At 31.0% G+C, this 19,389-nt stretch overlaps 1 protein-coding gene across 1 annotated transcript in view; it reads left to right on the top strand.

The window, feature by feature from the left end:
• The window catches only part of LOC140434930 (nose resistant to fluoxetine protein 6-like), a 141,726-nt gene that overhangs the window by 88,235 nt on the left and 34,102 nt on the right, over window positions 1-19,389 (top strand). The window lies entirely within an intron of this gene.

Raw genomic sequence — 19,389 nt, 5'->3', positions numbered from 1 at the left:
ATTTAGGGCCAAGTTGACAGGATGCGGTAGCCACTGAATCGTTTTGTTGCTCGGTGTTTTCCGCTGAAGAATATTTCAAATTTTGGAGGAAAGGAATACATTATTCTGCAGTAAACCTAACTAATTCGTATAAAGCATGGATATATTTTTATTTTTTTATGGAAGAGTTTAATGGAAAACTCGTATGGTGGATTTTACAAAAAAAAGTATTTCTGTTAAAAAGGTATATAACCTAAAGCGACCTTGCAGTATTGAGCATAAAACTAACTTTGCATGTATTTAAGGAGAATTACGAAAAAATAAAATTTATAGTTTAAAATCCTCACTAAAAATCAACAAGATTGTTCTCCGTTCTACTGGTATTTTATTGTGTCTTATAATCTTGTTAATTAAGTACTTTATGCTTTCATCATCATCATCATCCAGCCTCCAAATTTCACTGCTAAAATTAGGCCTCTTCTTCGTATTTCCAACCCCGTCCATCTTACGCCACTCTCATCCAGTTTTTTTTTCTTCTTAAATCGTCAGCCCTTCGTACAGGTGGTCGACTGGGGTCCTACTTATCTTCCATTGGTCTCTATACCAATAACCTCTTTGTTCATCGCCAATCCGTCATTCTAGCTATGTTTCTTGCTCATCTTCATTTTAGTCTGGCTATTCTCTTGATGACGTCACCTTGGTTCTTCTACTGACCTCTTCGTTTTTTGTTTTGTCTCGCAAAGTTACTCCCAATATGGATCGCTCCATTCTTCTCTGTGTGATTCGTAGTTTGGTAACCAAGGCTAATTACCAACCGCTAATGCATTGGAGCGGTAAATTTAAAGATATGATATAGTAAAGAGAAATCCTTGTCTGTACGAACCATTAAATGAAAGCAACAGATGCTTGGAAACACCATTTCACTTTCAAGGAATGGTTCGAAGAAAAACAAAGAAGTAAGGTCGATCCTTCCATATCATAATACAAATGACTAAGTTGTAGCTGGTTAACCAGCCACAGGTACAGATTTAATTCAACTTCCACAGTCCAAGGTTCATAATATTTTAGAACTGAGTAATTAAACATGAATCAAATTAATTTAAAATTTTATTAAACTATATCATCAAAAAAATTTTTTTATTTTTTTATTTTATAAAATTGATAATGAATCAATAAAATATTAGTTGAATAGCAATCATGATAAAAGTAAAAAAAATAAGAAAATTTTATTTGAATATTAATGCATGATAAATTTGGCTCAGGTTACTAAATTTGCGTTCTCTTATTCAGAGCGTTGGAGTGTTTCAGTATCGAACACATTTCCAAAAACTGCCTTTTCACGAGATTGCGTTCGTTGCCAAGAATCTCTTCGTTAAAGTCCAGTTTGTGATTTGTATTAATAGCATGCTGAGCAAGAGAACAAGTATGCTTGGATAGCTTAATATGACTGCGGTGTGACGTAAGACACCCCCTCAGTGATCTGCTTGTCTGACCGATGTAGCACGAGTCACACTCAGCACAAGGTATGTGATAGATGACATTAACTTGTTCCAAAAGGGACAAGGGTGTTTTGGTTTTAGAAAACAAATTTTTGACCGTCTTGGCATTCTTATCAGCAATTTTAACAGAAACGTTATTGTGTTTATACAGTTTAATAAGTTTTTCGTTAACATAAGGAAAAAAGGGTAAAGAGAAGTAATGGGTAGTTGGAGTCCCAAGTACAGTAGTAGGCAGAACAGCGTTATTGATAGTATTGTTTGATATTTCTCTGAGTTGGTCACCATTGGGTATGTCATTTAAAAAGGAACCATAACTCTGCGAAGACAGGTATTTATTAATAAAAAAAGATGGGTAGGAATTTTTAATCAATATGTTTCTGAGCAGTAAAAGGAATTCCTTTCGATTAACTGGATGTGTCAGCCTATCCAGCCTACAGCATAAAGCTTTGATAAGGTTTAATTTATATTTAAAATGATAACAGGAGTGGTAGTTGAGAAACCTATTGGAGGCCATTGGTTTCCTATACCAACTTGTGGTTAAAGTATTGTCTCCCATTCTGATGACACGCATATCTCAGAAGGAAATATCTATTAGTCTATATATATTATATCTATAATCTATTAGTGGTGGGGTCCTCAAGTTCAACAGTGAACTGTAAGTGAGGACCAAACTCATTGAACAAAGACAAGATGGCCTGTATCTTGTCTGGAGGTAAGGCTAGTAATACTGCCCTACTAAGAAAGAACCCCGTATCTCCAAAATTTGAAAAATTGGGATATTTGCACCATATGAATCATTATGATTTATATAACATATCCACATAGAGAAAAACCCGTATTTTACATTTCTAAATATTTTATGAAAGAAAATAGTTTCCCCGTAAACGCCAAAAATGACTATTATGCTTAGTATAAACCTGGCATTTAACGCTGCGTAGTAAGAACCTGGTATATGCTCAGCAGATACGGGTTTTTAACGTAGAATAAAACGATATGCGAGGTTTTTTCTAAGGAATAGAGCAACACCGCTTATAGTTTCCACCACCAAGTGGAACTATCGTTAATGAAAAAGAAGAAAGTTTATGATTATCATAATTTCGTCGAGGCCGTTAAAACGTGTAATTTGAATCGTGTGGTGGTGAAAGAAATGGGGGTTTCCGATTTTCTTATCTGGAAAGACTTATCATCATTGTCAAAATTAAAGAAAATAGAGTCATGTATTTACCTTATCACAAATTTTTAAAGTAATTGTGAAGAGAGGGAGCAAAATTTTACACGTTAAGATTGACGATAGCGAGGAGTTGATAGAGATAGACTTTTTGCAGGCCAGAGTGTTAAAATCTGGGATAAAGGACCCCACACCTGTGACGAAACCTTTTGGGATTGCTAAGAAGAGAAAAGAACAAATATTAAAAAACTTAGGTCAAATTATACCGGCGAACCACCATCAATTTTGGGAAGAATTGCCAACTTCCGATTAATAATAATTTTCATTTTGTATGTTTAAATAAACGTTTTTCGTAAATACTTAAAATATTATTAAAATATTTAAATGTTTTGCCTTTCGAGGCAGTTATATAAATTTTATAATAATTACTGGATAATACGTGGTTTTAGCTAAGTAAACTTGATATAATTATTTGCTTTGTTAGCCCGTATGTAGCATAACTAATGTCCATATGGTAATTTTGTAATTTTTTTTTTGAAAAAAGTTAACTACGATACTACACACTCTACCCCAAATGATTTTGTGTTATTATTGTACCAAAAACACAAGGGATTAAACAAAAATCTTAAATCGCGTTTTTCTCAAAACTCGCTATAGTGGAGATACGGGGTTCTTTTTTAATAGGGCAGAATAGGTCATCAACATACCGCTTAATAAAAGGGATTTGGAAATCCAAAAGACTCAAACGGTCAGAGACTAAATCATTCAGTACAAAGTTAACTAGGATGGGAGAGATTGAGGAACCTATAAGTGTCCCAAATATTTATAAATAATATTTGTCATCAAAGACTAAAAAATTGGTGTCAAATAATAATTGCAACAGTTCTGCAAATACATCCCAGGATAAAAGACAGTTAGGTTGGATGGAGTTCCAGTGATTTCTTAGGGAGGTAACGACACTAGATAGAGGTAAATTGGTGAAAAGAGATACCACATCAAAACTCACTAAAATGTAACATTGTGGAAGTTTGAAATTATTAATAAATTCACTAAAATGAAAAGAATCTGTAATATTATAATCATTATTATAGTTGTAAGATTTTGACAAGATGTCAGTCAAAAATTTTGCAGTATTTATATTAGGTGAATTGATTGAAGAAACAATGGGCCTCATGCTCAATGTAGGCTTATGTATTTTCGGTAGACAATAAAATCTAGGAGCATAACCATCATAATTATGTAAAGATTTAGCAAGAGGTTGATCAATGATCTTTAAGTTTTTCAGGTGAGTAATGAATTGATTGATTTTATTAGTGAATTTAGAACAAGGTTTGGTAGAGAGAGGTTGATAGTATATATCATCATCTAACAACGATTGACTAAGACTGAGATATTGATCTCTATTCATGAGTACAGTGGTATTACCTTTATCACTAGTAAGAACGAGAAGATTAGGGTGGGCTTTTAAAAACGATACCGTCTCCCTGTAAATCTTATCTAACTCCGATATCCGGGTTGTCTAGGGCGATTAGTAAAATTCAACAGAATATTGTTGGAAGAAGACCTAAGAGATAGAAGGTCAGAGTTGTCTGCATGAAACAAAATATTCTCTACATCTGCCAATATTCTACTAATAGAATAATCTTTGAGAGTTGGTTGTAGGCCAAATTTCAGACCCAAGGATAACAACTTGAGAATGTCCTAAGGAACCTCAGAATTTATCTAATACTCTAATGATACATTTAATGACAGTTATAAAGCCCTCCAGGAGTTATAAAGTGCGTCAGAGATATGGACTTTCACTGAAAATTAAGAAAGCAAAATGTATGATGATCTCTAAGAAGGAACAGCAAATTGAAAGTATCAGTGTGAATGGTCAACCAATAGAAAGAGTAAAAACATATACCTACCTTGGTATAAACGTCAATCAAAATTGGGACCAATCCCTAGAAATAAAATGTAAGATAGAGAAAGCAAGATTTACAAAAAATGGCTAAGCTATTCAAATGTCATGATTTATAAGTACCCATAAAAATCTGGTCAATACGATGGTATATCTTTACTATACTGTTGTACGGAGTTGAGTCGTGGACTCTCACAGACGCTACCTGCAGGAAAATGGTGGCTTTTGAATTCGTCGAATCCTGAAGATATCCTAGATCGATCACGTTACTAACCAAGACGTTTTATTAAGAATGCAAAAAGGAAAAGAGTTGTTAACCACAATAAAAATAGTCAAAATCGAATACCTCGGACACATAATAAGGAACAGCGAAAGATATGGTTTACTATATATTATTAGATTAATTCTACAAGTAAAAGTAAAAGGAAAACGAAGACCAGACAGGCGAAGGATTTCCTGGATGAAAAATCTACGTACGTGGTTCAACACAACCACAATAGGCACTACAAGAAGAAGAATACTTGTGTTATTCTTTGTGAGGGAAAAAGTATTATTAATACAACGCGTAATTCATTTGTGCTGCAGAAGATCACCGTTTTCATTTCTGACATCCTCGTTAAATCGTTGTTTTATCACTGGTACTATGTTATCGCCAACATGGGCGTTAAAGTACTATAATGAACATACTTTACTATATTTATTTACTTTAATATATTCATTCTGTAAAGTTTCGGTTACTGTGCTCTCGAGTTGTGCTCAGTAGCTTTCTCTTGTATTTACATCTCTGTTATGCTGAGGTGCATAAATTGCTATCAGGTTTAATCCCTTGACGTCTAGTTTAATATTTTTACAAACTATTATTTCTTTAGACATATTTACAGACATCTTCTACTTGGTTTGCAAGTTTCTGGGGTACTAATAGGGTGACTACTTTTTTTGGCTCTCGTTTCTTTCACAACACCACTGTAGAATATTATACAAAGAATATTTTTCGTTTTCCTTTTTCTCGCGTTGGTCATTAGCGTTGAATCCGTCTTCTTCCGAGGCATAACCCTGCCTCTATGAGCAAAATATTTATAGTCCATCAGTAGGGTGCTAACCTTGCTGAAAACTCTCTCCTTCTTTATCCGGGCTAATAGTCCACCCAACAGTACTGCTGGCGGGTTAACTGTTAACTAATAAAATGAATAATAGATATTGAATTGCATTATGTGATAAAAATTATCAAAGAACATCTCAATATATAGTTAGACGGTAAAAAGGGAATTGTTGTTACAAAGCTTACATACAACTTCGTTCGTGCAACATTGAAAAAGTTTAACGACGCATAAAAAGAATAAATAATTAAAACGCTTCCTTCAAATGGCAGGATTACACAATTGCAGATACATAATGCAATTAACACAAAAATGGATAAATATTTTTACTACAGCAAATGTTATAACGCGTAAATATTTAAGAAGTTTAGTAGGTCAGAACAATGCATTAAGGAAGTAGTAATACGCTAGACAAGAAATATTTTAATAATTAGGAGCTATTCAGTTAATAAGCAGCAGTAGACATGTTTGTATACGTTCATTTTTTCAAAAAATCCATAGAAAAATAAGTCTGGGATTTAAATCATACACTGTTTTAGTAAATATGAGTAGAAAAAAAAATAGAGTGTTGACAAATTCAAGGCGATATTTTATGTAAATATTTTTAATAAGAAAATTAACCTTACATGATTAATTATAGGAATCTTTGTAATATTAATCAAACAATTTTTACGATCTTTTGAGCTGTAAAATTTTAAATTATGAAATAACTATTAAGTTATACTGATTATGGAAGTTATCAGTCAACAAATATTAAAAAACCCCTTATTGTTTGTTCTCATATAAGTTCATGTGTTAAAAATTCTCGATAGGTTATCTTAGAAGACTTCAACGATAAATTTGAAAAACAAAAGAATAAAGAAGCAAATAACACAATAAAGAATACCTCTAAATACTATTGATACTAAGATATTGCTGTCACCGTAATTGGAAAAACTAATATAAACCTTTGCAATATATATTTACCTCCTGGAGTATTAATATCCACAAACGAACTAGGGGATATTTTTAATCAAATTTCTACTCCTCGAATCATTTTGACCTAAACGCATATAATCAAATCTGGAGATCAGCGTATAAGGACCTACGGGTACTGTAATTGAAGAAATTATAGATAATCTGTCTTAAATGACGGAAGTTCGAAAGTATTTGTTGCAATACAAGTGCAACAGTAACCACTATCCATTAATTATAGAAAACAATCAACATAACCGCACAACCCGTTTTTCTCCGAAATGGAAAATAGATAACGCCGATTGGAAGTGTTTCGCCGAACCGATAGAGTTGGATATAAACAATTACTCGACAAAAATAATTAATGTACAAGAATCACTAGATAACTTGACCAAAATAATTATTAAGGCAGCTGAAAACTCAATCGGTAATACACCTCAAACGAAACATACCACACCAGTTCCATGATAGAACGAGTTTTTTTTTATTTATTTTGCTTCAACCACTTAGGGTTATTAGCATAAGAAAAATACAAAAATGATAAAGACATACATAGGCATATACAAAATATCAATTACATAATAATGTATACAATATATATTTTAATTATTGATGTATTGTATTAAATTTTATTAAAAAAGTTTATAGATTTCAAGAATTCTATCAAGTCAGCTACGTATTTAGATTCTCCTAGAAGTTCCTTTAATGTTCTTGGAATGTGGTGATATAGTCTTTCAATTGAGTATATTGGACAGTCAATCAAAATGTGCTTCACTGTCACTTTACATTCACAAACAAAACACACTGGTTCCCCTTCTCTCTTCAACAAGTATTCATGTGTTGTAGAAGTGTGTTTTAATCTGAGACATTCTGATCTAATTAGTCTAACGGCTGAACTCTGAAGACTATCCAAAATTTTAAGCAATGCTTAGTTTGCGGTGTTATAAACTCCAGTTTTGATCTAATTAAAGCTCTATATAAATTTATTGGAGTTGGAAAATCTGCGCCCCAATTTTTATGTGATACAGATTTCATATTGTTTAGTCCAGCTTGGCACGATAGTCTTAGCGAGTGTATATGACTTGTCTAACTTAATAATTTTGAGTCCAGTTGCATCCCTAGGAATTTTGTTTCTTTTGTATATTCTAAAGGAGAATTGTATAAAAATAGATTTGGGAGTTTTTGTGGATTTGATTTTCGTGAAAAATGTATAGCTTTTGTTTTTGTGGTGGGAAACTGGAGCCCAATATTGTTAGACCACGATTCTATGGACTTAAGAGCTGTAGCAATACGATTGTGAGCAAATAATATGTTTTTATTTATTGCTAGAATTACCAGCTAGAATCATCAGCATACAAAAAAGTTATAATTGTGCCATTGCAGTACGACACAACATTGTTAATAGCAATTAAAAATATCGCTACGCTTAGATTCGAGCCCTGTGAAATTCCATTTTACTGTAATTTAGATTCAGACAAATGGTTATTGATTCGAACTTGGAATTATCGTTGCCATAGAAAGTTTGAAATAAAAGAAAACATGTTACCGTGAATCTTCCAATTGTGGAGTGTAGTTAAAATATCATAACGCCATACCGTATGAAAAGCCTTTTTTACATAAAAGAAAATGGCTAAACATTCTTGATTGCATATAAATGCTTCGTACATTTCTGATTCCAATGATATTAAGTTATCGAATGTTGATCTATTTTTCCTAAATCCACTTTGTTCGGGTATAATAAGATGTTTATGTTCAATATAAAACATGGGTCGATTGGCAATGATCTTTCCTAACAACTTACACATTTCATTATTGAGAGAGATTGGTCTATAGGATTCTGCTTTAAATTTAGGTTCACCTGGTTTGTCTATTGGAACTATGATTGACGAGTGCCATATGTGTGCGAATACCTTATTGATCCATATAAAATTAAATAGTTTCAATAATAGTTCTTCGCCTACTATTGGTAGGTTCTGTAGAAAAAGCACAAGTATATTATCTGGTCCTGGACTAGTATTTCGAACCGAGTATCGAAATTATATTCATTTATTTTATTCAAATCGTTTCTTATTTAAGAATTTTATTGAATAGCTTTCATCACTAGAAGCGGTACAATATTGATTTGCCATTATTTCAGATATATTGCATTCGGACGTAAATGCCTGATTGTCTTTTATTAAGTACTTTATAGAATGTTGTGAATTTTTTCCAGATATACTTCTAATCATGTTCCAGATTTGACCAATTGGAGTCGATATATTGATTTCTGAAACAAACTTTTGCCATGACTCTTGCTTGCTTTTTTTAATAATAAATTTGCATTTAGCCCTCACTCTATTAAATTCCAAATTATTTTGAGAAATTTTATATCGTTTATATCTATTAAAAGCTGATTTAGATTCCCTTGTTGCCTGTTTGCACGCATCGTTCCTCCACGGTATAGGTAACAGATTGTTAACTAAGATGGGAAAGTGATCACTTCCATATAGATCGGGTAAAGCGTCCCACGATAAGCTAGGTTGCAAGTTTAGTTCACAAATTGACAGATCAATTGCTGAAAACTCTCCTGTTGCTGCATTATATCGAGTATTCCTGCTGTCATTAAGTAGATTTTTTGTCAATTTTTTTGAGCCCCATAATGAATTATGTGCATTAAAGTCTCCCAGTATATAAAAGATTAGAAATGTCTGCTATACTTGTATCAAAATTAGGAGCGATGTAAAAACTGCAGATGTTAACTTTTAGTGGACCTACTAAGCACACCGCTACAGCTTCTAGATTTGTTATTAGAGGAATAGTCATAGGAATATTCATAGGAATTCTCGATAAAAATCGAAACTCCACCACTGGCATGTTCTTGATTTTGACTAATTTTAGATACGCTTGTATAATTTCTCAAATTATGAATTTTGTTATTAATAAAATGAGTTTGTTGTAGACAAATTCTAGAAGGAGAATTATTAATTGTAACATTTCTAAACGGATATAATAACCGTTCAAATTCCACTATAGAATAGACTTGATTGTGAGCTTATGTAGAAACTTCTATGGAGGAGTCGCTATCGAGCTGAGGTTTTAGTTGTCTCGAGTAATTGAATTAATTATTTTAGTACATCGCGATTTTATTTTTTTGATATAATGTGGGGATAAATTTCTTTTGACAAATTAAGTAAGCCTAATGTGTGTTCTGTATAAGTTTTAGATAGACTAAATTTATCTGTAGATCCTAAAGCATTTTCATAAAAATCAGTTAGTTGTTCAAAATTTAATATCGGTGTTATAAGTTTATTAGTAATCTTTTACGGGTTCCATACTGTTAGCAATAGTCTCAGAATTATCAATAGTTTTGGATTTTTTAAGTTTTTGTATTGGTTTTGTAAAATTTTCTTTAAGTTCTTGTAAAGGAAGGATCAAAATTTTATCAAGGCTGCGCTTAGGTGTGTTTACTTCTTTACTAGGTGTATCAATTTCAAGTGTATCAGTGGTATCTATTGATATGCTAATAATAGGGCATGCAAGTGTTGAGGAAGAGTTCGGGATTAATGTATGAGGTTGTGAAACATTAGGTGTTGTTGATAACTGGGTAGTTGTTATATTTGTATCTGTGCATGTAGTTAGCGAACTTGGGAATGATGTTGAGGGTGATATTTGGGATGCAGTTAATATTCTTGGAATAGTTAATGAAGAAGGTATAGTCGAGGATTGTAAGGAAAAGGAATTCGCTGAAGATGCTGATCATGAAATCGGGACGCCATGTGGAAGAGTATTAACTACTGTATTTATAGTAGTAGTGGCACTGTTGTTGTTAAGATTGGTTTTGGATTTGTACAGTCTGGACAATTTGCTACAAAATGGTCAGATTGTTTACATTAGTACCACATCTGTTTTTCTAAAGATAAGAAAATACGATAAGATGTTTGATCGTGGTTTATGACAATGGAGGGAGGAATTAATGTCGCTTCCAAAGGAAAGATAAATGTATGTTTTTGAAAGCTCTGTATATGTCTATATTCTAGGTTTGTTATACCTATTCGTAAAAAATTAATTGGAGTTAATAAATTGAGGCCTAAGTTTTATAAAAAGGTTTTTGGAGAAAGTAAAACTGCCTTTAATAAATACAAAAGAAATAAATCACTAGAATCTAGACTATATAGTTCTCTAATAGAGTACAATACTCCGCTCCCTCTCAATATTGGTTCCCTGTTATCAAGCCAAAATAAACGCGTTTTGTACCTATGTACCTATATGTGTATGAATAAAAATGAATCCTGTGGCTAATAAACTATGTCTAAGGCCATCGCTTTCCTCTACACAGACACAAATCACTAAAAAACCAACTAGAATATAAGAGAACTCAAGCCATAACTAGATTGACAATAAAGAAGCTAAACAGTCAATCCTGGATTGATTATATTTCTAAAATAAACAGCTTGAATCCTATGAATGACATATGGAAGAAGATCAAACGAGTATCGGGAAAAGTTTGAATTTAAAAATCAACCCACTTAATATCAAAATAAGGTTATTACCTCCTACAACGAAATCGCAGAATAAATGCATTATATTTTCTATGTGCCAAAAAGATAAAATGTCAATATACTACAGTATTTTTAATGCATAATTATATGTCATATACGGGGCACTCACATATTATATCTTCACCATAACAGAAATACATAATTTTGACTGATTCACTAAACTCATTACTCCATAGGAATAATATACCCAGAGAATCACATTTTAGGAAAAATCAAACAAATGAATTTTATCAAGAAATAAAACACTGAAAACTCTTCTATTCAACATCTTCACAAATTTTATTACAATTTATAATCATTACAGCTGTTTCGGCAGAGTGCCTTTCTCAAGTCAGCTAAAATTGTTATGCATCAACACTTTATAGTCTTTAACTGAATAAGTTAAGCAGGGGAGAACTGTTTGTCTCAAGTTGGTCATTCAGAATTATATCTGAATATTTTGGTTTGTTAATTTCGATAGATTCTAATAATGATAGCTTAAGGCCTTTTTTTTTAAATGTGAAGAATTTGAAATTGGTTATTAAAAGAATGATTAAGATCTAGAAGGTGAAGTGCGTACGTAGAATCTGTTCTTCTATTATTGAAAGCCCTTTTGTGTTCTGCTATCCGTTTGTTCAAGGTTCTACCCGTTTGACCGATGTAAGCTTTTGGCCAGTCGCTACATGTAAGTTTTTATACACCACTGTGTAACTGCTTTTTCTTTTGGCTCTTGTTCTTAATATATTTGCTTTAGTTGCTGTTTATTCTGAAAGCGCTTTATTCCTTTTGTTTTAATATAGTTGGCTATTTTTGATGATATCTTGATTGTACATGTAATCGAGCAGAAAGTACTGGGTTTTTTCTCTGTTAGTGGAAAGACCAATTTCAGTACTTTCTTATGTAGTCTTTGGTTTAAAATTTTGTTTATTTTCTGTTCGTAGTATACATTCTTTACTGCTATTTATCTAATGATATTCAATTTTATCTCGAAGTTGTTTTTTGAAATGGAAATTTCTATTAATTTATGTAACAAACTATGATGGCTGCCAATTTATGTTGTATGGGATGTGATAAATCTAGAAAATTTATAGATTAATTCTGTTCCGTTCCAATAATAATTGTAAATTCAATAAGACTATGGAGTGAATTAATATAAAATAAGAATTGGTCAAGTTGTCTGTTAGTTCCTGTAAAGCATAAAAGTATATCGTGCACTTACCTCTACCAATATAAAACTGTTTGAATACGGGATGCTTTGAAATCTTTGTCTCTAGATGACCCATAAAACAAATAGGCCTAGAGACCCGTGACCAGCACTGTTATTTGTATATATTTAATTATTAAACTGAAAACAGTCTTGATTTATGCAAATTTTAAGACGATCTAAAATTTCAGATGTAACGATTGGATTTGTTATATTATGGCCTAAAAGGTTTTTGACTAGAACAAAAATTTCTGTAGGAGGAATACTGGGAAAAAGATTTTTAAGGTCAAATGAAATTAATCTAGAATTGTTGGGTAATTAAAATTGTTTTATCTTATTAACTAGTTCTATTGTGTTTTTTTGGTTTTCTTTGTAAATGTGTAATGAAACTTTGATATGTGTCGTGAAAATAAAAATCCTGTTACAAATAGAACCAAATAGCTATTTCAAATAAAAATAAATCAATAGAAAACAACATAGTGTTTACAGAAGTAGATAAAGGTAACAGTACTATTGCTATAGATAAAATAGAATAGAATAACAAAATAATAGAATTTTTAACAATCAAAATATAACAATAAACAAAGATCCGACGGAAAAGTATTAAAAACAAATTAAACTGGCGGTAGATAATAATTAATTCAACCTCCTAAATTATATTGTTTTATTAAACTACACAAACCTGGCCATCCAATAAGACCTGTAGTTTCTTCTTATACAACTCCGTCATATAAAATGTCAAAAAAACTTTTTAGAGATTATTTTAGAACACACTAAATTTTCACCTATAAATTTACCTTAAACTACACAATAGAACTAGTTAATTAAATAAAACATTTTTAATTACCCAACAGGTCTAGGTTAATTTCATTTGACGTAAAAAATGTTTTTTCCAGTATTCCTCCTACAGAAACTTTTGTTCTAGCCAAAAACCTCTGCCTACATTTTTAACTGCCAGAGGTTGGCAAATTAAAGGAGAGACTTCGAGAGGCGAATGGGTTTCAGGCTGGATGAAAGAAACATGGTTAACATAATGATGAGAGAAGAGAGAGAGCGAGAGAGAGAGAGAGAGAGAGAGAGAGAGAGAGAGAGAATGGAAAGAAGTACATTGTCTGATCTCTGGGATGTTGAAGAAGAAGGAGCGTTAGGACAGAGGAGGAAATTAAACCAGAGATGTGAAATCTTTTTTCTTTTTTCCCAAGGGTCGAGAACCGATACATTTTGGTAAGGCCGCTATTATACTCGGTAACTGGTGGCGCAACTAGTGGTGCCACCAAATTAAAGCTTAAAAAGTTATGGGCAATTCATGGTTGATAATTGCTACCAGCAAAAATTAATACGTTTAATTACGTTATTAGTAGTGAATAGTTATTATTGTTTAGTTGAGAATATGATATCAAACGAGTCGTTGTTTCCTCTTGCCCTTTTATTAAAAAAGAAAATGAGAGTGAGGAGTCGGAATATTCATATACATACAATATATACGTTATATACTGTGACGATTGGGGTTTATAGAAAATAATTTATAAGTTATATACTACATAATATTAGATATTTGGTTGTTTTAAATAAATTATATACTAGAGAATTTTATAAAAATATATTTATGTGAGGGCATTTTTAATAAATTAGCATATAATAAGTGTAAAAAGTTGTATTTTAATGTTGTAAATATGTTTAAGTGAGCCATGTGCCTAGGCAACCAACTATACAGTAAGTAATTGACAGATAGAAATTAATCATAAGGGAATATAAAGTGGGGTTATAATAATATATTGTTTGAAATGTGTATTTTATTAAATTAGAGTGTTAGTTACTAATTTGAATGTTTATTCTGATCTGAAAAGCCTAAATGTCAACAAAATTATCAATGGAACATTAACGAATTCTCCAGAGTGCAGAGTGTGACCATTGTTTACGGTCGAACATTCTGGAATAATGATTATGTCGGTGGATAGAACAGATATTTTTTTCGAGAACATCGATATCGAAGAAATAGAACAAATTGGAACATGATTTCTTACCAGATGGTTCTGGAATATCCAAAAGGATATAAATACCCGTGATTTGGATTCAAGATAGCAGTTTTTTTAGTCAGCAGTCAAGCAGTTTAATAAGAAATATTAAAGTTAGTTGGAGATAGTCCAATTGTTTAATATAGTGAGTTAAATGAAGATTAAAAATTATGCATATATTTAATGCACATTTATAATTATACACAAATAATTATTGAAGATTATAAAAGTATATTAGAAGAATATTGGATGGACATTGGAAGGAATTAAAATTATATTATGATTGGAGATTAGTATAAATCAACTTATAATAATTGGATATTGGTATATTGAAAAGAAGAATAAATATAAATGGTGTTTGCTGGTTTGCTTGGTGGTATATAAATGCTGGTGAAGAAAAATATATCTTAAATTGGTAGAAGCTGATAATTGGAAAAAGTAATTTCACAAAAACAAGGATAACCGAAGTACGAAGACATTCAGTGGTGATTAGAATCTATATAGTGGAAAACAGTTCATTTAGGCATTCAGTGAAAGAAAGGTACAAAATTTTGTTAATATAATTTAGTTAGTGTTATAACAATTTCAATTTTGAAGATAGTCTGTTTAAATTTAACATTGTCTATAGAATTTAATTAGTTTTATAAGAACATCAATTTAAAGATAGTTTATTTTAAATTTACATTGGCTAGGTTAGATATATATGTGTGTTTCATAATAGTTATAATAAAGATAATTTAAAAAAGTACTTACAAGCTAATTCTTTGAGAACCGCGATAAAAACCCTATATATTATATTATTAAAAATACTCATTGCTCATCATTCAAACAAAAAACACATCATAACAATACATTACATTACATTATTATAGTTATTATACGTTATTTCCTGAACTTTGTGCCTACGAAGAAAATTTTTTTCCGTATTTTCGCATGTCGAAATCGTCATTTTTTAAACTATTGACATACATTAAAGATGACACGGGTGGTATTGATACAAAATTGATAAAATGTATTCCACTTGACGAAAAAATGGTAGTGACTTTACTCCCGATTAATTGAATCCCGAATTTAATATGCTAGGTTTTTTCAATTATAAATAGAAACTATGTTTATATTTACATGTAAAAATGTAGTTTTTCAAAAAATCAACTGAAACATGGGTGAACAATATAACAATATGTAATCCGCTAAAAGGCAAATCTGAGTTGACCTAAAAGAGGTATGGCTAGTATCAAAAATTCAAAAAACGTAACTAAACTGATATGGATCAATAGAATTGACCAAAGAAGAATAACAAAGTAGGTATGTAATCAAAAAGGTTTGTTAAAAGAAGAAAGAAAACCAAGCAAAAATTGATAGATGAGATCATAACCATAGGTATGGTTAGTTGTAAATTTCCCTTATATAGTATAAAATAGTTATTTTTCGTAAGGGACGGTTAATATATGGACATAGTGGACTAGTTTTTTATTAAGTAGTAAGACCGCTACTCTGGAACTATGTATAAGGTTTTAGCCGAAACATGGTTACTCCGGCATTACCTTGGGGTCTTCTGGCCTAGGGTAGTGTAGTGTCATACTTGGCCGGAAGATGCCAGGGTGTCTTGCTCCGTGATATATGATATCTAAAAAAGATTTCTCCCACCGCTGTGTGTCAGAATTCAATGGCTACTTTCTTAGACTCTTACTAGAGTCTAGCAATACGGCAATTAAAAAGAAACTTCAATAACTTTTAAGCAAATAAGTTGGCCAATAGCTCATTTTGTAAAAAATGATATGATCTATAAGCATATAAAAAATTAAAATTTCTATAGCTTTTCTTTTTTAAAATAATGTCGTTTAATGGGCTCCAAAACATCCCCATTCACATGCTAATGCGAATTTTGAAAGGTCATATCACAGTTAATTTGTAAGCCACAAAAATACAAACAAAATATTCATACTTGTGTGTTATTTAGTCATAAAATATTAAAAATTTCAAAAATACTTTTTTTTCCTATAACCGTAATTTTTTTCAGAATAAGAATTCTCTAAATCGTCCAAATTGGTAGATGTGTCTGCTGATACATAAATAAAGTACATCAATTATTCTTTAATTGCAATTAGTAGTAATACCAAGGGTGTAATTGTGGACCAAAAAAAATCCATCTTATTTTCATCATAATTCTCTTAGTTCTCATCCTAGGAGGTTTTCTAATATTTCTGAGGTTTTCTGATTTTAAAGCTTTTTAAAAAAAATTGATTGTATTTTCTCCGTAAAATTTAACGTTTTTCTAATATTCAATGCTGAATTTTCTAAATTTTTTGTTCGAGTACCAATTTCAATCTTTAATAGAGCCTATCACGGTTTGTATTGGGTTCACAACAAAATTAAATAAATTAATGTCTTTGTTTTTTTATAAGCTTCATTTATTCCCTACAGTTTTTTTAATAAAATAAAAGATATTTATGTTGTTCGTAAAAAACGATTGAAAACTTGATTTTTTTACGAAATTTATTCCAGAATAAGTAAAAAATATGCGTTAAAAAATCTATAAAACATTTTTTGCTTAAAATGTGTATCTCTATCCAGTTCTAAGGTTATTTTTGATATACAAATTTTCACACTTAAATCGGGGTGGTATTTACCCCAGAGAAAAAGCACACATTGGCATAGGGTAGCTTTTTTTTTATAGGGTTTTCTCTAACTACTGTTAAAATTTCCAGGAAATCAATGCGTCTTCAGGGAAATCGGAGATGAAAACCTTGATAAACTGGACTAAAAAGAGGAAGTTGACAAATGACATATCTATATCTTTAAAAAGATAAAATCTATATCGTTCCCTTTAAAATAAAAATCGTCATATTTTGGCATTTTCACAAAATGCAGTGAATATTAAAGAACAATGTAAGATCTAAAACAGATAATTGCAGATAGAAGCAAGTTATTGATTTTTATGGAATAAACTACAAAAACCCTGTATTAAATTATATTAATATTAATACTACATATAAAATTAATGGAATTGTTCATATAAAAATGTCATTTTGTGTTTGAATTGTATGGTATGCATAACACAATAGTTGTTCGGATTACACGCAAAGTTTATTGACCTACTTTTGGTTTTTGTATTATTCGTGCATAGATTAGAAATTAATTAAGAGTTAGATAACTACCTTAATAATCCAAACTATTACTACCTTACTGCTTGCACTAATATACAGTTACATAGATTTTATGAAACTGTAATTAACAAAATAATTTTGACTATGCATACGAAAAAGTACTATTAAATAATATTTCTTTTCTGTTTTTATTGATAAATGTATGTATTTTGGACTTTTGTAACTGCGTAGTATAATAATAGTTGTATTAAACAAAAACTTGCACAATTAATTGCGGAGATTAAAGACCAATCAGAGTAAGTTAACAGATAATACGAATGATTTTATAAAACATTATTTATAAACAAAATTCCAGGTCCTCCAATAATGAAAATTATAGATTACATTGGAAGGTAACTCATAAATAAACTTTAAAAAAGATAATTAAAAACAAACGATTAACAAATAAGTTTTACAAAGCCAACTGTTAAAAAGTCCTACAAAATAGTTATTAAATATTTACTTATTCATAAGATTATTTATATCCTTATTCTTTAACCTGGGGTATATAGAAAATATTTAAATCAGTACCTTATATCTGAGCTCTTGACATATAATATACTCATGCCCTGTGTTATAACATTTTCATTATTACCTAACTTTTGTTTTTTTCAAAAACAATAGATTCCATGGGTTATCTATTTATTAGACAACAATAACCTTGAACCAATTCGCCCCACTTTCTCCTACATAGTCACTGTGAAGAACGGAGAAATCATTTAAACTTTATTGAGGATTATATAACGGTCAAGAAATTTTGTAATGTCTGTCTATCCAAAATAAATCGCATTGAATATATTTTGCAAACAGAATCGTACTTAGCTAGTATGTCGAAACATCGAGAAAAATCAAAATTGAATGAAAATTGTTTGGGTGATATTTTATCAGAATGGTAATTATTATTTTTATTGTGATAATGTGACAAAAAAAAACAAACAAAATTTTTCAAAAACTATAGAATTATAACACTAGTCAGTTTGCTGCGAAATTTTTTTACTGTTTTTAGGTAATTTGGGTCTGCTGAATCCAAACATGCCACCAGATTTGCTTTATTAGATTGTCTTTAGAAAATACGACAACAGATCACGTTTCTAACATATAGGGTAATTTAACGCAGCACTACCTACATATATGTAGTACTGCTACCCATCAAATAAACAAAACACTAATAAAAAGTAAGATATTTATTGTATAACAATATACTTACAAAAATCATCACACATATCTGCCAAAAAATTTATCTACCTAAAAACTTCCTTTTATAGGATTTTCTTGCAAAGACTCTAATAGGATAGTCCCTTTGAAGACTCCAGCAGTAATCCGCCATCATGTGAGTGTTCCATCTCCCCGATACCTCTCTTCCATCGTTTTACATATCTTGGTGGAAGCGTTCCCCTTGTTCCTCATTAAGGTCACAAAGATTTTCTGGGAAACGATCCAAGTGGCTGTGGAGGTAATGAATTTTAATACTCATATGACAACCGTATTTATTAAAATTGTTGAGCATTTCATCCACTATATGCCAGTAATTTTCGGATTTATTGTTTCCAAGAAAATTTTCCACAGTTTTCACAAAAGAGCACTATGCATTGCATTCAATTTCAGTCATCGATTCTGTAAAATGCGAATCTTTTATAAGTTGTCGTATCTGAAGCCCATTAAATTTTTGGTTCATCAACCCTAGTTTAATATATAACGGAGGTAATATTATTTTCTCTCGGTGGGCCAATGCTTCGTTACCCGCGTTAGCTTCTGCTTAAACTAAAGCATCTCTAGAATGCCATTTTATTCTACGCCAGTATTGGTCCTTAGCCCTGTTATTCCAAAGACAAAGAAAACAAGGAAAATTTGTATAGCCACCTTGTTGTCCCAGAAGAAAGTTCACCATCTTAAAATCAATACAGATC

Source organism: Diabrotica undecimpunctata, chromosome 2 (assembly GCF_040954645.1).
Source record: "Diabrotica undecimpunctata isolate CICGRU chromosome 2, icDiaUnde3, whole genome shotgun sequence".
NCBI lineage: Eukaryota > Metazoa > Arthropoda > Insecta > Coleoptera > Chrysomelidae > Diabrotica > Diabrotica undecimpunctata.
Note: the sequence above shows the minus strand (reverse complement) of the source record. Positions and strands in the feature narration are given on the sequence as shown.